General features: G+C 40.1%; 2 pseudogenes; both read left to right on the top strand.

Moving 5' to 3' along the window:
* The first annotated feature begins 11,613 nt into the window (after positions 1-11,613).
* Positions 11,614-12,359, top strand: LOC143402191 (E3 ubiquitin-protein ligase SH3RF1 pseudogene; annotated as a pseudogene).
* A 954-nt stretch (positions 12,360-13,313) lies between these two features.
* The window catches only part of LOC143402190 (E3 ubiquitin-protein ligase SH3RF1 pseudogene), a 37,573-nt pseudogene continuing 32,238 nt past the window's right edge, over positions 13,314-18,648 (top strand).

The raw sequence follows: 18,648 nt of genomic DNA, 5'->3' as shown, positions 1-18,648 counted from the left end.
CATTAGTTCCCACTCTTCTTTTCCCATTTTTAACTAGGGAAAAAAGTGAGAATTCTTAAAAATTATTTTTCTTTGAAGGATTATAGGATTTTGAAATGGCAAAGAAACTTTGATAGCATATCAAATAGTAATAAGATACTAAACCACACCCTGCTAAAAAGTGAAGTCTGGGGCAATTACCTTTGAATCTTTCCATTCTGTGACATGGGCACCTGGTATTACCACTTATTTAAATGTGAGAAAGTTTTGCACCATTCATGTCATCATTCTCCAGATCACTAGAGATGATGATGACAGATGCAGTACCCCATGTACTTCTTGAACATTTCCAGAGTTCAGAAACAGCTATTTGTGCACTGTTCTACAACTTTTAATTTCATTTCCTATCAAAATTCTAGTACTGAACAATTTTTCTTTGTAAAATTCAAGCATTGTGTTGTAGGAAATCAGTAGCATTCTATATTTAGAAAATGGTAAGCTGGATGTGGTGTTGCATGCCTCTAATCCTAGCAGCTCAGGAGGCGGAGACAGAAGGATTGTGAGTTCAAAGCCACTTTCAGCAAAAAGCAAGGTACTAATCAATTCAGTGAGACCCTGTCTCTAAATAAAATAAAAACTAGGGCTGGAGATGTGGCTCAGTGGTTGAGTGCCCTTCAGTTCAATCCCTGGTACCCCCCTCTAAAAAAATAAGATTAGTGTTTACTTTCTGACACATGTTACCCTAGGAAATGGGGAATCTTCATTCCAGAGAAGCTACTGTGCATAACTTGTTAACTGAGAGATGTCAATTTGCTTGACAAAAGGATTCACCATCACAGTACTATAAGGAGTTTGAAGGAGACATCAGAAGACTCAAGGAGAAATGATATAGGCATCCAGGGAGTCTGAAAGATGATTCTTATGAATCCCAGCAGCATCCATGAATCAAATATAACCTGTAAATGCTCTCATGATTAAAATGATTGTTACAGTGGAAAACAAATATTCCTCTTGGTAAACATCACTGGACCTCTCCAGGGGTCCTCCAAACATCACACAGACCACCCAACCTCCAGCACTGTGGCTTCCAGCCACTCTGATTCACTGGTACTTATGCCAAAGCAGTTGTAAAATATATTGAATATCACTCCTGGGTATCATCAAAACTGCTTAAATAAGAATCTTTCTCACCCCTAAAAACTCATATACTTTTCCCTTGAGCTATTTGACAGTGTTTCCTTCCTAAGAAATACTAGCTTCTGAAAGTAAGATGAAATGCATCTCTTTTCTATAGTAGGTTTTCATCAAATTATGCATGTTAAAATTTAATTTAGAATTCATTCGCAGCCTGATTAAAGTCCTAAGCTGTGATACTAAAATATTTTAAACTATAGAGCTATAAGATTTGTACATGGGGCTGGGGATGTGGCTCAAGCGGTAGCGCGCTTGCCTGGCATGCGTGCAGCCCGGGTTCGATCCTCAGCACCACATACAAACAAAAGATGTTGTATCTGCCGATAACTAAAAAAAATAAAATATTAAAAGTTCTCTCTCTCTCTCTCTCTCTCTCTCTCTCTCCTTCTGTCTCCCCTCTCTCACTTTAAAAAAAAAAAAAGATTTGTACATGGATGGTGCAAATATATGTTACAATACAATTAATCATTAATTTTGTGAAACCATGTATTATTAATCTCTTTTCTGATCTCAAGTAGATTAATAATTCAACAATGATATAAATACACAGATCACTAATGATAAAAGAAATATTTTGGTTCTATTCCTGGAAATACTCCAGTTTATTAAACTACACAACAGTAGCACTTAGAATGCACCTAAAAAATGTAGGAAGACCCAAAAAGGTGACCATTTATCCTTCTGCTTTACTTCTACTAAAAACTGTATGAATTGGTTAGAACTAGCCCAGTCAGTAAGAGAGTGTCTCACGGAAAATAATTAAAATAACCAGACAGACTTTCCAAGGAAAATATCTGTATTTGAAGACAGAAAGAAAAGTTTTAATTTTCAAAAGAAAATAAATATCTATTTGCAAATTTACAACTCACTAAAGACATATCACTGTGATTTCATTATCTAAAGTATATAACAGTGCCATAAAATTTTATTTGCCAAACAAGAGCTTAGAACATTGCTGCTGTCCGGCTGCAGCAAAATAACTGGGGGGTGACAAGCAACTTGTGTAGATTGATACAGCAGGAGTTGGAGCTGTTTATTGCAGGACCAGAGGGGTATATATACATTCCACACAATTTATCTTAATTAACATAAACTAGATAAAACAGTCAACCAATAAGGAATCTCCACACTTAATGGCTCGCTGGCGTTACTTCACAAACCACTCCCTCTGGCAAAATGCCAAGTGCCATCCTGACTTGTTTACAGACCCTAACAGAACATTGCCACACAGTTAAAGGTATTTGACAAGAACAAGAAAACAGGTGTGTGCCCGTCCCACAGCGACAGACGGCGGGGCATCGCCGAGAAGCGGCCAGCAAGCAGACAGAAACATGGCTGCAGATTCTGTGGAATCCTGCCGGCTGAGCCCGCACTGAGCCCCAGGCTGAGTTCGGGATTTCAGACGGGGAAGGAAGCGGTACAGTTCTACCCCCGACAACCGAAACTCCACCAAGGAAATCAGCGGCCACCATCTTGGAGAGCTGAAGTAACCACCACCACTCTCCGACAGATTGCAATAAGAAAACAGGTGTGTGCACACCCCGCGGCTACAGACGGCGGGGCGCCGCTGAGAAGCGGCCAGCAAGCAGAGAGAAACGTTGGTGCAGATTCTGTGGAATCCTGCCGGCTGAGCCCGCACTGAGCCCCAGGCTGAGTTCGGGATTTCAGACGGGGAAGGAAGCGGTACAGTTCTACCCCCCACAACGGAAACTCCACCAAGGAAACCAGCGGCCACCATCTTGGAGAGATGAAGTAACAACCACCACTCTCTGACAGATTGCAACAATAAAACAGGTGCGTCTTACTCAGCTCATCTCCCATACAGCGGGGAATTCGCATAAAATCTCTACTAGGCTTTCAGGGGAGGGATTATCAGAGCGAGCCTGCATAAAGACTCGTGGAAAACTAGAGACACCTGACCTTCAACTTCCCCTCCCATCAGCGGCGAAAACGAAACCTGTCTTCCCAGCACTGGGGGAGGGACAAGCGGAAGAAAAACAAAACAATAGAGTCCTGGGGTTCCCAATAGCCACCCTCCACACCCAACAAACGGCAGGCCCATAGTACAGTTTGAATTGCAGAGAGGCATCATTCAGGGGAAATCTGGTCTAGTGGGAGAAACCAGGACTAACAGAAGAAACCAGGGGACTAGAGGCCAGGCCCTCGCGACCAGGTGGCTGGAGAGACCGCACGCCCGCTGACGACAGCCCATCTGCTGCCTGCGTGACTGGGCGGCTAGAGAACGCCTGCCCGCCAGTGACCGACCATGCGACTGGGCGGCTAGAGATCGCCCGCCCGCCGGCGACAGCCGGCCCATTGCCCACGCGCCTGGGTGGCTGAAGTCCGCCCCCACTCCCCGCCGGCGACCGATAGCCTGCAGGCTGCCCACGCGACTGGGCGGCTGGGGACCACCTGCCCACCGGTGACTGGGAGCTGAAACCAACCAGAGACAGTCCAGTCCCACCCCCCCATTCGGACACCCCGGCAAGGAGCCTGGGGCCTGCCATAGCAGAGAGGTGACATCACTGGAGCTCGGCTGTCGGAATTCCTTCCCAGCAGAATCCACTTTAGCAGGCATAGTCTACCAACACAAAGGAAAGACAACAGAGATATACAAAACCAAAACAAATCTATAGAAGAGAGCAGAAACACAACAATCAAATAGAGCTGGTAAGTAACGTGAACATCATGAAAAAAAAAGGTAAAAAGGGAGTACAAACAATGCGGGACAACTTAAATCTACAGGAGGACCTAGAAGCATCAGAAACATGGATAGGGAAAGAACTCAAGGCATACCTAACTCAGATGGAAAGGAATATTAGAGAAGACATGAGACAGCAAGTCCAAGCAATAAAAGTATATTTTGAAAATGAATTAAATAAACAAATTCAAATGGCAAAGAACGAACTTTACCGGGAGATAGAGATCTTAAAAAAAATCAAACAGTAATCCTAGAAATGCAGGAAACTATAAACCAAATTAAAAACTCAAACGAGAATATTACAAATAGACTAGATCAAGTAGAAGTCAGAACATCAGATAATGAAGACAAAATTTATCAACTTGAAAAGAATATAGTCAACACAGAAAAGATGCTTAAATCCCATGAGCAATCTATTCAAGAGATATGGGATGTCATAAAAAAACAAATTTGAGAGTCATCAGGATAGAAGAAGGCATAGAGAATCAAACCAAAGGAATAAACAACCTATTAAATGAAATAATTCTAGAAAACTTCCCAGAGATGAAAGATGGAATGGGCTGCCAAATCCTGGAAGCCTACAGGACCCCAAACATTCAAAACCATAATAGACCAACTCTAAGACATATAATTATGAAGATAGCCAACATACAGAACAAGGAGAGAATATTAAAAGCTACGAGAGAAAGGAGGCAGATTACATTCAGGGGTAAACCAATTAGGTTAACGACTGATTTTTTCATCACAGACTTTGAAAGTGAGAAGATACTGGAACAATGTATTTCAAACGCTGAAAAATAATGGATTCCAACCAAGAATACTGTATCCAGCAAAATTAAGCTTCATATTTGACAATGAAATCAAAATCTTCCATGATAAACAAAAGCTAAAAGAATTCGCAGCCATAAAACCAGCACTGCAAAGCATTTTGAGTAAAATACTACAAGAAGAGGAATTGAAAAATAGTGCCCAAAACCAACAGCGGGAGGTATCTCAGTAAAGGGGGAGGAAAATAACCAAAAAGTAAAAACTAGCCAAACTAAAATAAATAAATAAATAAACAGGACTGGAAGTACAAATCATATTTCAATTGTAACCCTAAATGTTAATGGCCTAAACTCACCAATCAAGAGACATAGGCTAGTAAACTGAATCAAAAAAACAAATCCAACAGTATGCTGCCTTCAGGAGACTCATATGATAGGAAAAGACATACACAGACTGAAGGTGAAAGGTTGGGAAAAATCATACCACTCACATGGCCATCGGAAGCAAGCAGGAGTGGCCATATTCATATCGAATAAAATCAACTTCAAACCTAAGTTAATCAAAAGGGATAAAGAAGGACACTATATACTGTTAAAAGGAACCATCCACCAACAAGACATAACAATTATCAATTTGTATGCACCAAACAATGGTGCTGCAACGTTCATAAAACAAACTCTCCTCAAGTTCAAGAGTCAAATAGACTACAACACAATAATTATGGGTGACTTCAACACACCACTCTCGCCATTAGACAGATCCTCTAGACAAAAGCTGAATAAAGAAACTATAGAACTCAATAGCACAATCAATAACATAGACTTAACCGACATATATAGAATATATCAACCATCATCAAGTGAATACACGTTCTTCTCAGCAGCACATGGATCCTACTCAAAGATAAACCATATATTATGCCATAGGGCCACTCTTAGTAAATATAAAGGCGTGGAGATAATACCATGCACCAAATCTGATCATAATGGAATGAAACTGGAAATCAATGATAAAAGAAGGAAGGAAAAATCCTACATCACATGGAAAATGAACAATGTTACTGAATGATCAATGGGTTACAGAAGACATAAAGGAGGAGATAAAAAAAATTCTTAGAGACAAATGACAATACAGACACAACATACCGGAATCTAAGGGACACAGTGAAAGCAGTTTTAAGAGGAAAATTCATTTCTTGGAGTTCTTTCCTCAACAACAACAACAAAAAAGAAACAACAAATAAATGAACTCACACTACACCTCAAAAACCTAGAAAAGGAAGAGCAAAACAACAGCAAATGTAGTAGAAGACAAGAAATAATTAAAATTAGAGCAGAAATCAATGAAATTGAAACAAAAAAAACCATTGAAAAAAATTGAAAGAACTAAAAGTTGGTTCTTTGAAAAAATAAATAAGATCAACAGGCCCTTAGCCATGCTAACGAAGAGAAGAGAGAGAACTCAAATTACTCACATACGGGATGAAAAAGGCAATATCACAACAGACACTACAGAAATACAGAAGATAATTAGAAAGTATTTTGAAACCCTATATTCCAATAAAATAGAAGATAGTGAAGATATCGATAAATTTCTTAAGTCATACGATCTGCCCAGATTGAGTCAGGAAGACACACACAATTTAAACAGACCAATAACAAAGGAAGAAATAGAAGAAGCCATCAAAAAACTACCAACCAAAAAAAGCCCTGGACCTGATGGGTATACAGTGGAGTTCTACAAAACCTTCAAAGAAGAATTAATACCAATACTTTTCAAGCTATTTCAAGAAATAGAAAAAGAAGGAGTTCTTCCAAATTCATTCTATGAGGCCAACATCACCCTGATCCCCAAACCAGACAAAGACACTTCAAAGAAAGAAAACTACAGACCAATATCTCTAATGAACTTGGATGCAAAAATTCTAAATAAAATCCTGGAGAATCGAATACAAAAGCTTATCAAAAAAAATTGTGCATCATGATCAAGTAGGATTCGTCCCTGGGATGCAAGGCTGGTTCAATATACAGAAATCAATAAATGTAATCCACCACATCAATAGACTTAAAGACAAGAACCATATGATCATCTCGATAGATGCAGAAAAAGCATTCGACAAAGTACAGCATCCCTTTATGTTCAAAACACTAGAAAAACTAGGGATAACAGGAACTTACCTCAACATGGTAAAAGCTATATATGCTAAACCTCAGGCTAGCATCATCCTAAATGGAGAAAAATTGAAGGCATTCCCTCTGAAATCTGGAACAAGACAGGGATGCCCTCTATCACCACTTCTATTCAATTTAGTTCTTGAAATACTAGCCAGAGCAATTAGACAGACAAAAGAATTTAAAGGCATAAAAATAGGAAAAGAAGAACTTAAATTATCGCTATTTGCGGATGACATGATAATATATTTAACAGACCCAAAAGGGTCTACAAAGAAACTGCTAGAGTTAATAAATGAATTCAGCAAAGTGGCAGGATATAAAATCAACACGCATAAATCAAAGGCATTCCTGTATATCAGCAACAAAACTTCTGAAATGGAAATGAGGAAAACCACTCCATTCACAATATCCTCAAAGAAAATAAGATACTTGGGAATCAACCTAACAAAAGAGGTGAAAGATTTATACAATGAAAACTACAGAAACCTAAAGAGAGAGATCGAAGAAGATCTTAGAAGATGGAAAAATGTACCCTGTTCATGGATAGGCAGAACTAACATCATCAAAATGGCAATATTACCCAAAGTTCTCTACAGGTTTAATGCGATGCCAATCAAAATCCCAACGGCATTTCTTGTAGAAATAGATAAAGCAATCATGAAATTCATATGGAAAAACAAAAGACCCAGAATAGCAAAAGCAATTCTAAGCAGGAAGTGTGAATCCGGAGGTATAGCGATACCAGAGTTCAAACTGTACTACAAAGCAATAGTAACAAAAACAGCGTGGTACTGGTACCAAAACAGGCAAGTGGATCAATGGTACAGAATAGAGGACACAGAAACCAATCCACAAAAGTACAACTTTCTTATATTTGATAAAGGGGCTAAAAGCATGCAATGGAGGAAGGATAGCATCTTCAACAAATGGTGCTGGGAAAATTGGAAATCCATTTGCAACAAAATGAAACTGAATCCCTTTCTCTTGCCATGCACAAAAGTTAACTCGAAGTGGATCAAGGAGCTAGATATCAAATCAGAGACACTGTGTCTGATAGATGAAAAAGTTGGCTATGATCTACATACTGTGGGGTCGGGCTCCAAATTCCTTAATAGGACGCCCACAGCCCAAGAGTTAATAACAAGAATAAACAAATGGGACTTACTTAAACTAAAAAGTTTTTTCTCAGCAAGAGAAACAATAAAAGAGGTAAATAGAGAGCCTACCTCCTGGGAACAAATTTTTACCCCTCACACTTCAGATAGAGCCCTAATATCCAGAATATACAAAGAACTCAAAAAGTTAAACAATAAGATAACAAATAAACCAATCAACAAATGGGCCAAGGACCTGAACAGACACTTCACAGAGGAGGACATACAATCAATCAATAAGTACATGAAAAAAATGCTCACCATTTCTAGCAGTCAGAGAAATGCAAATCAAAACCACCCTAAGATACCATCTCATTCCAGTAAGATTGGCAGCCATTATGAAGTCAAACAACAATAAGTGTTGGCGAGGATGTGGGAAAAGGGTACACTTGTACACTGCTGGTGGGACTGCAAATTTGTGAGGCCAATTTGGAAAGCAGTATGGAGATTCTTGGGAAAGCTGGGAATGGATCCACCATTTGACCCAGCTATCGCCCTTCTCAGACTATTCCCTGAGGATCTTAAAAGAGTGTACTATAGGGATACTGCCACATCAATGATCATAGCGGCACAATTCACAATAGCTAGACTGTGGAACCAACCTAGATGCCCTTCAATAGATGAATGGATAAAAAAAAAATGTGGCATCTATACACAATGGAGTATTACGCAGCACTAAAAATGACCAAATCATAGAATTTGCAGGGAAATTGATGGCATTAGAACAGATTATGCTAAGCGAAGCTAGCCAATCCTTAAAAAACAAATGCCAAATGTCTTCTTTGATATAAAGAGAGCAACTAAGAACAGAACAGGGAGGAAGAGCATGAGGAAAAGATTAACATTAAACAAAGACGATTGGGGGGAGAGAAAGGGAGAGAGAAGGGAAAGCATATGGAAATGGTAGGAGACCCTCAATGTTACACAAAATTACATATAAGAGGTTGTGAGGGGAAAGGGGTGGGGAAACAAGGGAGAGAATTGAACAACAGCAGATGAGGTAGAGAGGGAAGATGGGAGGGGAGGGGTGGGGGGATAGTAGGGGATAGGAAAGGTAGCAGAATACAACAGTCACTAATATGCCATTATGTAAAAACGTGAGTGTGTAACCGATGTGATTCTGCAATTTATATTTGGGGTAAAAATGGGATTTCATAACCCAATTGAGTCAAATGTATGAAAGATGATATATCATGAGCTTTGTAATGTTTTGAACAACCAATTAAAAACAAAAGTGAGGAAAGTCTGTCTCAGAAGCTCCTAGAAGAATTTATCCTATATTAATTGCTCCCAAATGCATATATTCAAACCTGTGTCTAGTTCTGATGCTGAGCCATCATGATGAGCTTATGGTACTTGTGATTCAACTCTCAGGTTGGGCCTGGAGCCTCTCAGAGAAGTCTAGGTATATAGTAAAATGAGGATTTGATTAGGAAAAAGGAAAGGTTTGTGGCTCTTGAGAAGGCAACTAGCAGTTGTTGCAACACAGTCTTTATGTTTCCATTTTCTTAAAAATTATTGCAAAGAACAGCAAATGCAATGTATAAATAATGTGAAATGCAATGTTACATGTAATACTGTTTTTGAAATGAGCATCATACATGTAAAAGAGAATGAATCATTTCTTTCCAAAAAAAAGTTCAGAGAAACTATAACAGAAATACTTGCACAATCTTTCCAAACTGTTAATTTGAACCTGTTTCCATATGTACAAAATAGACACTAAGTAATAGTACCAACTTGTAATGATGTAAGATTTTATGCATAAAGAGCTTAGAATAGCATCAAGTGCTGAAGAAGTCTTATGTTTATTACTAACTAACCCTTGTACCAGTCTCAGAAAAGGGAAAATCTTTCCTACCATAACATAATGTAGCCTGTGAACACTAGGAAGTCCTTGCTGTTGTTGTTCATGGGTACAGAGAATTAGAATGGTCACTTTCACCACTCTTTGAAAAAAGTGGTTTGAAAAAAAGTAGTATTTAATACAATTTATTAAATATTTAAATTTATTTAAAAAATAAAGGTATTTCACAATAAATAATGGTCAATACCAAAGAGCCATGCACAAAACAACTGGTCAGAACAGAAACAGTCAGAGCTCTAAAGATGAGCAGGGACACACACAGATGTAAAACAAAGGCTGTTTCCAGGAGCACAAGAGGCAGCCACACAGATCACATTGCACTTGGATTTGTTTTTTCAAGTCAAAAATATGATGAAGTGCTGGGTAAAGCAGAAGGCCAACCCCAAGGGAGTCACAAGTGAAAGTCATTGACTTATCTCCACAAACACAATTTTCAGTACCTGTAAGAGCCACCATTCCATAGCAGCTGAGCACACTAAAATACTCCAGTCTAAAGTGTACTTGCCCCTTCCAAATTCTCCACCATGTTAGCCAGAATCTCCGGCAGGATCTGCAACAAGAGGGACTGCTCCTGCTCAAAAGCACAGATGGACAGTTCCTGGGGAACATTCTGCAAGTAAAGTGGGAGAGCCATAAATATGTCACCAGTGTCAAGCATCCAGGCCCCATCTACCTTGGTGTCATCCAGTTGCTGACACAGAAAGAGTGATGGTGCTAGCTACTTCTGCACTGTGAGGTGCCCATCATATTGTCATTACTGCTGTTGTTTGATACAGTCTTAAATTCAGGGTAATAATACTTGCCATGTCTGGAGTGTATATCCTGACACACTACACTGGAGCTTGTAGTTCCTGTTGTTCTCTACAACAGGGACTATTACTACCACTAGAGATTAAGCAAAGAGAGAAGTTGGGTCACTTTTCTAAAGTCACGCAGTTACAAAATAATCAAGCCAGGCTTGAAAATTGGATTATTCTAATTCTAATATATTGGTTTCAAACCTACCAAGCATTCTGTTGACTTAAAAAAATAACATTTAAAGCTGGGCAAGTGGGAGGTAGTGGCATATTTTGTGTGTGTGCATGTGGGGGTGCCAGCATAGAGGAGTCTTGAGGGCACCATGGCATCAGAGACACAGCTAACAGTGGGCAAGGGTGGTCTGGGGAAGGGGCAACAAACAAAGAAGATCAGTCAGGGTGCAAGAGCAAAGTCTGAAATGCATGTTACAAAAAATAATTTTAAGAGCTGCACACAACTATGGACATTTCTGAAGACCCTTTCTCTGCACAGTAGATCAAGATAGATGAATCTGCCTTTTGGATCTTTTGGAGTGTCCTGTGTGTCTAGAACACCTGGATACTCCTGCAAAAGTCTTATCTTGGCAGTACAAGTTTTGTGAATGATGGTTGCTGAGGATCCTAGGTTATCTCAGTTGTTCTGAGTGGAGGACCCTTGTTGGCTTGGGTGTTCAGGAGCTTCCCAGTAACATCCTGCTGAACAGGCTTCTGGATAGCATCAAGCAGAGACGTTGGACACCTAGACCAACTGCACAAATGCATTCAAGGCTCAGGGCAGCACTATGGCTAATTGTAGCACAAATGATCTTCAGGGTTCCCAGTATGGACAGCAGCCTTGGGTGCAAGCCCAGAATCCTCCAGTGAGGGATCCACCTCAGTTACTATGTTCCAAAGCATTATAAACTATCCCGGAAAGGAATCTGTGACTTTAAATTCACCAAAATGTCATCATCATTTTGCAACAAGTTGATGAAACTGGTAACATGGGGAAGTCATTGGGATCCATGGCTCTTCCCCCACCAAAGTTTAGCAGATTATTCAATCATTACCTCAACCCCCACCTCAGTGCAAAGCACTTTATGACTTTGAAGTAAAAGACAAGGAAGTAGACAAAAATTGCCTTCTGTTTGCAAAGGATGTTTTTCTAACTGTGATACACAGTGGATGAAAACTGGGCTGAACGAGTGTTGGCAGACAAAGTAGGCATATTTCCGATTTCCCACATTGAGTTTAACTCACCTGCTAAACAGCTGATGGAAAAGGATAAGCCTCCCATGATAGGAGTTGATGCTGAAGAATGCCCCTAAGCAACAGTCAAGAGCAGCACTGCCCAAAGCTCTCTGACACCAAGAAGAACACCAAAAAGCAGCACTCCTTCACTTCCCTCACCATGGCAAAGAAGTCTTCCCATGCATCCCAGAACTGCCACTCCATGGAGATTAACCCTCCTGTCCTCATCAGCTCCAGCAACCCCACAGCTGCTGGGAGAATCAGCAAACTGTCTGGAATTCCTGCAGTGTCCCTTCTCAAATTCATATGAAAACCACTGAGTTAACTGTGACCTCATTCCCAAGCATCTCAGTGACAACAGGCTCCTCATTCATTTTCCTGTTAGATGTCCCCCCTCCAGCTGCTCTTGGAACTATGAATCCTCCCCTCTACCACCACATCTCCTGGCTGTCATTGTCCTCACCTCCACACTACTGTTGCTGTTGCTGCTGCTGAAATGGGACCCAGACCCATGGCAGGATCCACTATACAGATTGCACATTTTCAAACACTGACTCACCCCAGTGTGTATGTGGCTATCCACCCACAGACTCCCAGAAAGAAGATGAGCCAGAACTGGGAATAGGGGAGATGATTTTACTGTTTGAGCATTGCCAGGATGGCTGGTTCAAAGGGATATCAATGAATACCACTGAGATTGGGATTTTCCTTGGAAATTATGTGGCATCTGTCAGAAGGGCAGTGATAGATGGTACCCAAGCTAAAGTTCCTTTGTCTACTGTGGCTCAGACAAGTTAGAGGATGACAAAGGTCAGTCCCTCCACTGCTGGAGGGCCTTCCCAGAAGCTCCAGAGAAATAGTGTGACTGGGACACCCATTGTTGTCTCTCCAGCTATAATGTCAGCAGCTCACAACCAAATAAGTGGTCAAACTAAGGTTCTGTTGCACATGCCTGGGCAGATTACAGTCAACCAGGCTTGCAATGCAGTGAGGACAGTTGTGGCACATAATCAAGAATACCCCACAGCAGCACTGATGCCCATCCAGGTGCAGGATGCTACCTGCATTTGGGGGCCTGCACCACCATTTGCTGGCCTCCCCACAGCCTCTGCCACCAATGGCAGGCTCTGGTGCCCATGCCTCTACTGTCAGTTTCAGTCAAGCCGGTACCTACCTGTCCTATGCTGCAGCCACTTCATTGACCTCCCCAAGTATCATCGTTGCCTCTCATAAAACCAAGCCCAGGGGCCAGATAGTGACCCTGGACTTCCCACAACTCCACAAGATTCTTCTTCAGCTCGTGGGAGTTCAGCAAGCAAACTTGATAAGGACAGTAAAATAGAATAACGGGGGTTACTGAAGTTGCCTTCTGGTGCTGCCACAAAATTGAAGCCCTGAGTAGCACCTCCAGCATTGCTGAAGTTAAAGTGGAGCTGGAAGCAGGGCTAAATGGTGATGAGTTACCCCTACAGGGAGCCATGGGTCCTGAGCTACCATTTGGAGGGAGGCCATGGCAGGGCCGGCTACTGCCCCATGGATGGGAATGGCCCAGTCACTGTGGCACCAGCAGGAACAGCCTTGAACCAAGAAGCTTTCCATCTGAAGATTAGCTCCCTGGACTTCCAGTCCTATTGCTCCACCTCCTGGTCAGGCATGTTCCTCACTGGGTCCTGTCATGAATGAGTCTAGCCTGTTGTTTGTGAAAGGCACTAGGTGGTGGTTTCCTATCTTCCACAAAGTGAGGCAGAACTTGGGGACTTAAAGGAGATATTATGTTTATTCATAAAAAGTGAGAGGATGGCTGGTCCAAAGGCACATTACAACACAATGGGAAAACTGGGCTTCTCCCAGGAGGCTTTGTGGAAAACATCAGAGGAGATAAACACTGGGAAGACTTAAAATCAAATCACACAAATGAAGAGCACAAAGCAGTCTGATGAAAAGAGCACATGTGTGGACTTCCAGAAGTTCAGGATCTGAGCAGAGGGTTGGTGTGTGGCTCCTGAGTCTTAGCACAGCCACACCAGCCAGCAGAGTGAAGCAGGTGTCTGGGTTTCACCACTCAGTTGGGATTGTAAGGTGTACCTTGTGCTAAGCAACCATTTTTGTGTTTGTTTATTTTGTTTTGTCTTTATAATGTATAACTAAAATGGGCACTTGTTTACAAGACTTAGCTAATGTATTTGCTTCTTTTAAAACTGAAATTTTCTTGTAATGGATAAACTCTTTGGATTATGATTTTAAGAAATTAATTTATGAAATAAGAGCCAAGGAGAAGCTGTATTATCTTCTGCTTAAGCCAAGAGATTCATTGTGCTGTAGAATGCATCATCCTTCCCTCACCCCTGTACCCCATCATTACATTTTGCTTCCTTAAGACAGAACTGTTGGTACTCGAACTTGGGTTTTCCTCTTTGGGAAACTAAACATACAACTCAGTCAGTATCAGTAAGGGCCTATGGTAGGGAGAAAAAACTCAAGAAAAAAAAAGTCAGTGATTCTTTCAAGTTTGATCATGAGTCAATCTGAAGACTTAATCCTCAACTTAATTTCTTAGGTTTTTAATTTTCCTAGAATGAAACCAATAAAGTGATGAGAAAAAAGCAAAAGCATTGACTAGAAATATATTCAGAAAATAATATTTAGTTTTATAACAGAAGCAGCTCAATTCATTGGTTGGAAAGCAGGCAACATTAATCTTATTCTTGCTGTTAGGGAGAGAATGGTTATGAAATGTAATTTCCATTTTATCCCACAAACTGCATGTCCAGAACATTTTTGAGATGTGTTGGTAAGTGGTTCACTTGTGTTCAAGTCAAATGCTGAAGAAACAATGTGAAAAATTTACATTCATCCATTGTGGCTCTTTCTCAACCACCCTCCATGTCCCACAGTAACATGGACATGCATGATGTATATATTTCATTGCAGTTTTCTGCTGAGGTTAGTTTGCATTCAGAACTGAGCAATACAGGATATGTAAAATAACCAGCATTCTCTACCCCAAAGCCACTCCTGACCAAGGTCTGCTAAGCACACTCACTCTCTCCCTGGCTAAGGTGTCCATCAGCCATCAGAGGAGTCATTAATAAAAATACTCTTTGTGTTCTCAGCAGACAGAAGAAAAGAAAGAGTTTATTCAGGAGCTGTTGTGTGGAAGCTCTGGAAGGCTTGGAGGGAGCCAGTGTGCCCACACCTTACAACTGTGGCAGAATCCAGCTTAGCCTACCTTTTTATATTTATATCCATTCTTTGTCATTGGCCTCTTCCACCAATTTCATTATGGTGCCATACAGTTATAGGTTTTCAGAGTCCTGAGAACAAAAGTAGGGAAAGCAGTCTGGTAGGGAGGTAGTTATAACAGTTTTCCCATGGGAACTAAGTACTGCAACAACAAATTAAAAAAAAATTAAAAATTAATTCTTGGAAATAGAAATATGGACTGAAAAGACTTCATCCAATAGCAAGAGGGTTCATCATCTTAAAAAGATGTAGAATGTGGGGCTGGGGCTGCAGCTCAGTGGTAGCAAACTTGACTGGCATGTATGAGGCCCTTGGCTTTGTTTCTCAGCACCATATATGAAAAATAAAATAAAGATCTATCAACAACTAAAAAATGTAGGATGTGGTTGAAAATGAAATCATTCATAAGTTAACCACTGATTTTATAAAACACTGCACATTATGGTCTTGTGTGTTGAAGTAAAAAAAAAATACCGGCATATCCATGTAATATATGAAGTTTGGTGAAATAAAGAAGTTAGGCAAAAAAGCTGATGCCAGCTTTCATCTGTGTAAGTTGACACCAATATGTCATAATATTCTGTATTTTAAGAAATTATTGTATTTTATACAAATTTTAAAATTAACTCAACTACAGGTTGAGTTAATTTTCACCTGTCTTATCTTCATATTTTAAGCTATATGATGGAATTTACTACTTTAAATTTGTATAAAATTTACTACTATAAATTTGTATAAAATTTCATCTGTAAATAGATCATTAGCTAATATCATATATGGATTTTCTATTGTTTTTTGAGACAGGAGATGAATTTTGTAAGAAGGGCTTGTTATTAAAATCATAATTCATCATTCCTTTTATTTAATAATTTGAGGACTAAATAAAATGTTTCAAGATTAAAATTTGATGTTCCACATTATAAAAATAAATAGCATTTAAGGGACAGGGAAAAAATACTTGCCTCAAATTGATAATGCAGTTAAGCAAATATAAAATTGCACTGGTATACAATATTCATTTACACTGCTTCTGCTTAGGCACAAAGATAAACACTTTCACTGGGTGTCACATTTTGCCTTTAATCTGGGGCATAGTCATTGGGCTCCCCATTCTGCACACGTGTGCTGCTTTATCTTCTCATCAATGATTTTCCCTTCTTCTTTCTGTTAGCCTTCCAATCTAATCAATACCATACATTCTGGAAGTCTCAAAATGTGACTGCCAAAGAGAAGAAGGAACCAGGATAAAAACTGATGGGTGAGTTAGAGAACCGAGCCTTATTAATCATTCAAGTTTCTGCTTGAGATAACCTGGATCCAGGATGCAAATAGTCCAACCGGATATAGGCTGGTGCTCAAAAGATATTTTCATAACAAAGGGACATTATAAATACATTATAAATACACAAAATAAAACCAAGACTGTCTTCTCCATAAAAGGAATATTTTAAGAGTAAATCTGATAAACTGATTTAGATACTGAACAACCAATTCCAAGACTCTGGATAAGCTGTTTCTAACATGTCCTTGGAATGATTTCAGACTGGCATTCATTAATTTCTTTAAAGTCAGCATAGTAAGATAGATAAGTGCATGTTTTCTATATAAACAAACCCTCTGAAAAAGAATCCTGGCCTAACTACTTAACTGTTATTACCTTTCTATTTTTTATTTCCTTCCCTTAAAAAGACACCATAATAATTATATCACCTTCATAAGGCTGGTTTTAAAAATAAGGAGGCAGTGTACATGAAGAGCTTAACATGATTTCAAGAACACAGTGAGAATTTAAAATTAGCAAGGGAGCATCACTGGTCTCACATATGATGAATTGTCTCCAATTGAGCCACGTGAAGCACCACTCATTTCTTAGCAATATTTTGAAAAATCATAAAAGAACACAAATCTATGATTATATACCTGCTCATATCATCTAGAATGTTCTAGCATTTTCATGGCAATTTCTAGATAGACATTCACACACTGGGGATTTGTAAACTCTTTCATGCCTTTAACAAGAATCAAACTATTCAAGCATGGACTGCCTGAACAGCTTATGATCTCTTAAAGATCCTCACCCCACACATGTTTGTAACACTTCATCCTGTCAAGCCAACTTCATGTTTCCACAGTGACAGGCCTACTGCAGGGACTCTCAGAACATGTGAGTCAGTGGGGAAAAAAACCTGCCAGTGACCCTCATATTTAGAACTTCACTTTGCTTGCCCTCCCTGTGACCGTGCTCCCAAGTCATGAAAGAAATCTTAATCCTCACAATGGGCTCTTCAGAATGCCCAGATCACAGCAGAACATCCAGCTTGTCACCGTGGCTGAGTACAGATAGCCACTTGCCTCTCAGGGTGTACAAAGCATTCACTCTCAGTCATAGTGATTCTGGCTGTGTACATGTCTGGCCCAGCTTCCCAGAAAAGTGCCCCAAGTAAGTATACAGGTGGTTCATGCTTGCTTTATGGAGACACCAGTTTCATCCCAACATGTGGACTTTGGCAAAAGCAAAATCTTTCATCTAGCAACATGTCCATGTGCCTCCTCTTTTCAAAACACAAACTGTTTACCCTTCTCCTCATCCTGACAAACATCATGCAACCTTAGGAAGAGAAAAGACTCTAAGCCAACCTCAAAGCAGTATCTGGCTTGTTGGCACTGGAGAGGCTGTGTAAAATCAATTAGGTTTCCTACCAAGGTATCTACCAAACATTTGGCTTCCACAGATGTGTCTGCCTAATTCACTTAAAAACCAATTGCAACAAGTTATAACATTTATGGCAATGAAGGCTTAGCATCTCAACCAGCCATGTTGTATAAATGGATATCTAGCTCATATCATGCCATTTTCAAACTTCTTACACCCTGTATTATTTGGTATTATTTGGTTGGAGGTATGAGTTCCTCCTGGGTTTAAGAGCTTTGGGGGGGGGGAATTTGGTGGCAAGGTGCTGGATTATTTGGTGGGAAACAAGAGATGGAAGGAGGGCATGCAGCAAGAAGGCAATTACTGAATATGTGGCACAGAAATTGGAAGGAAATGGAATTCTCAGGAGTTGCCAAGTAAGACAGGAACTGCAAGATTGAATAATTGTTGGGGAGGGAAGACCAGAGATGTATGACTCTGAAGGTGTTTTCCTTTTTTGAAATTTTTTACTGGGATAAAGTTCATCATCCTAAAGAACACTAAAGAGAAAGCAGTTTGTAGTATACTCCTGGCCTCTGGACAACCATCACCATGTCATATTTGAAATACTTCCATCACCTTCGAAAGAAGACCTATAGCTTCTGCAGTCACTCCAAGAACCCCCACCCTCATCTCCCAATAGATCCCCTACTTTTTCTCTGCATGAATTTACCAGTTCTTGACATTTCCAATAGAGGGATCACACCTATTCTTTGATGCAGGTGTCTTTCTTTAGCTCAAGGTGTGGAGGAGCCCTGCGGGACACATATCACAATTGTCTTCCTCTTCAACTGGAATATTCCATATTCCACCTCCCTTATCCTCTCCATTGTTCTCTCCATTCTTTAT

The sequence above is a fragment of the Callospermophilus lateralis genome, chromosome 6 (genome assembly GCF_048772815.1).
Source record: "Callospermophilus lateralis isolate mCalLat2 chromosome 6, mCalLat2.hap1, whole genome shotgun sequence".
Taxonomy (NCBI): Eukaryota; Metazoa; Chordata; class Mammalia; order Rodentia; family Sciuridae; genus Callospermophilus; species Callospermophilus lateralis.
The sequence above is the reverse complement of the archived record's forward strand: the minus strand, read 5'-3'. Positions and strand labels throughout refer to the sequence as shown.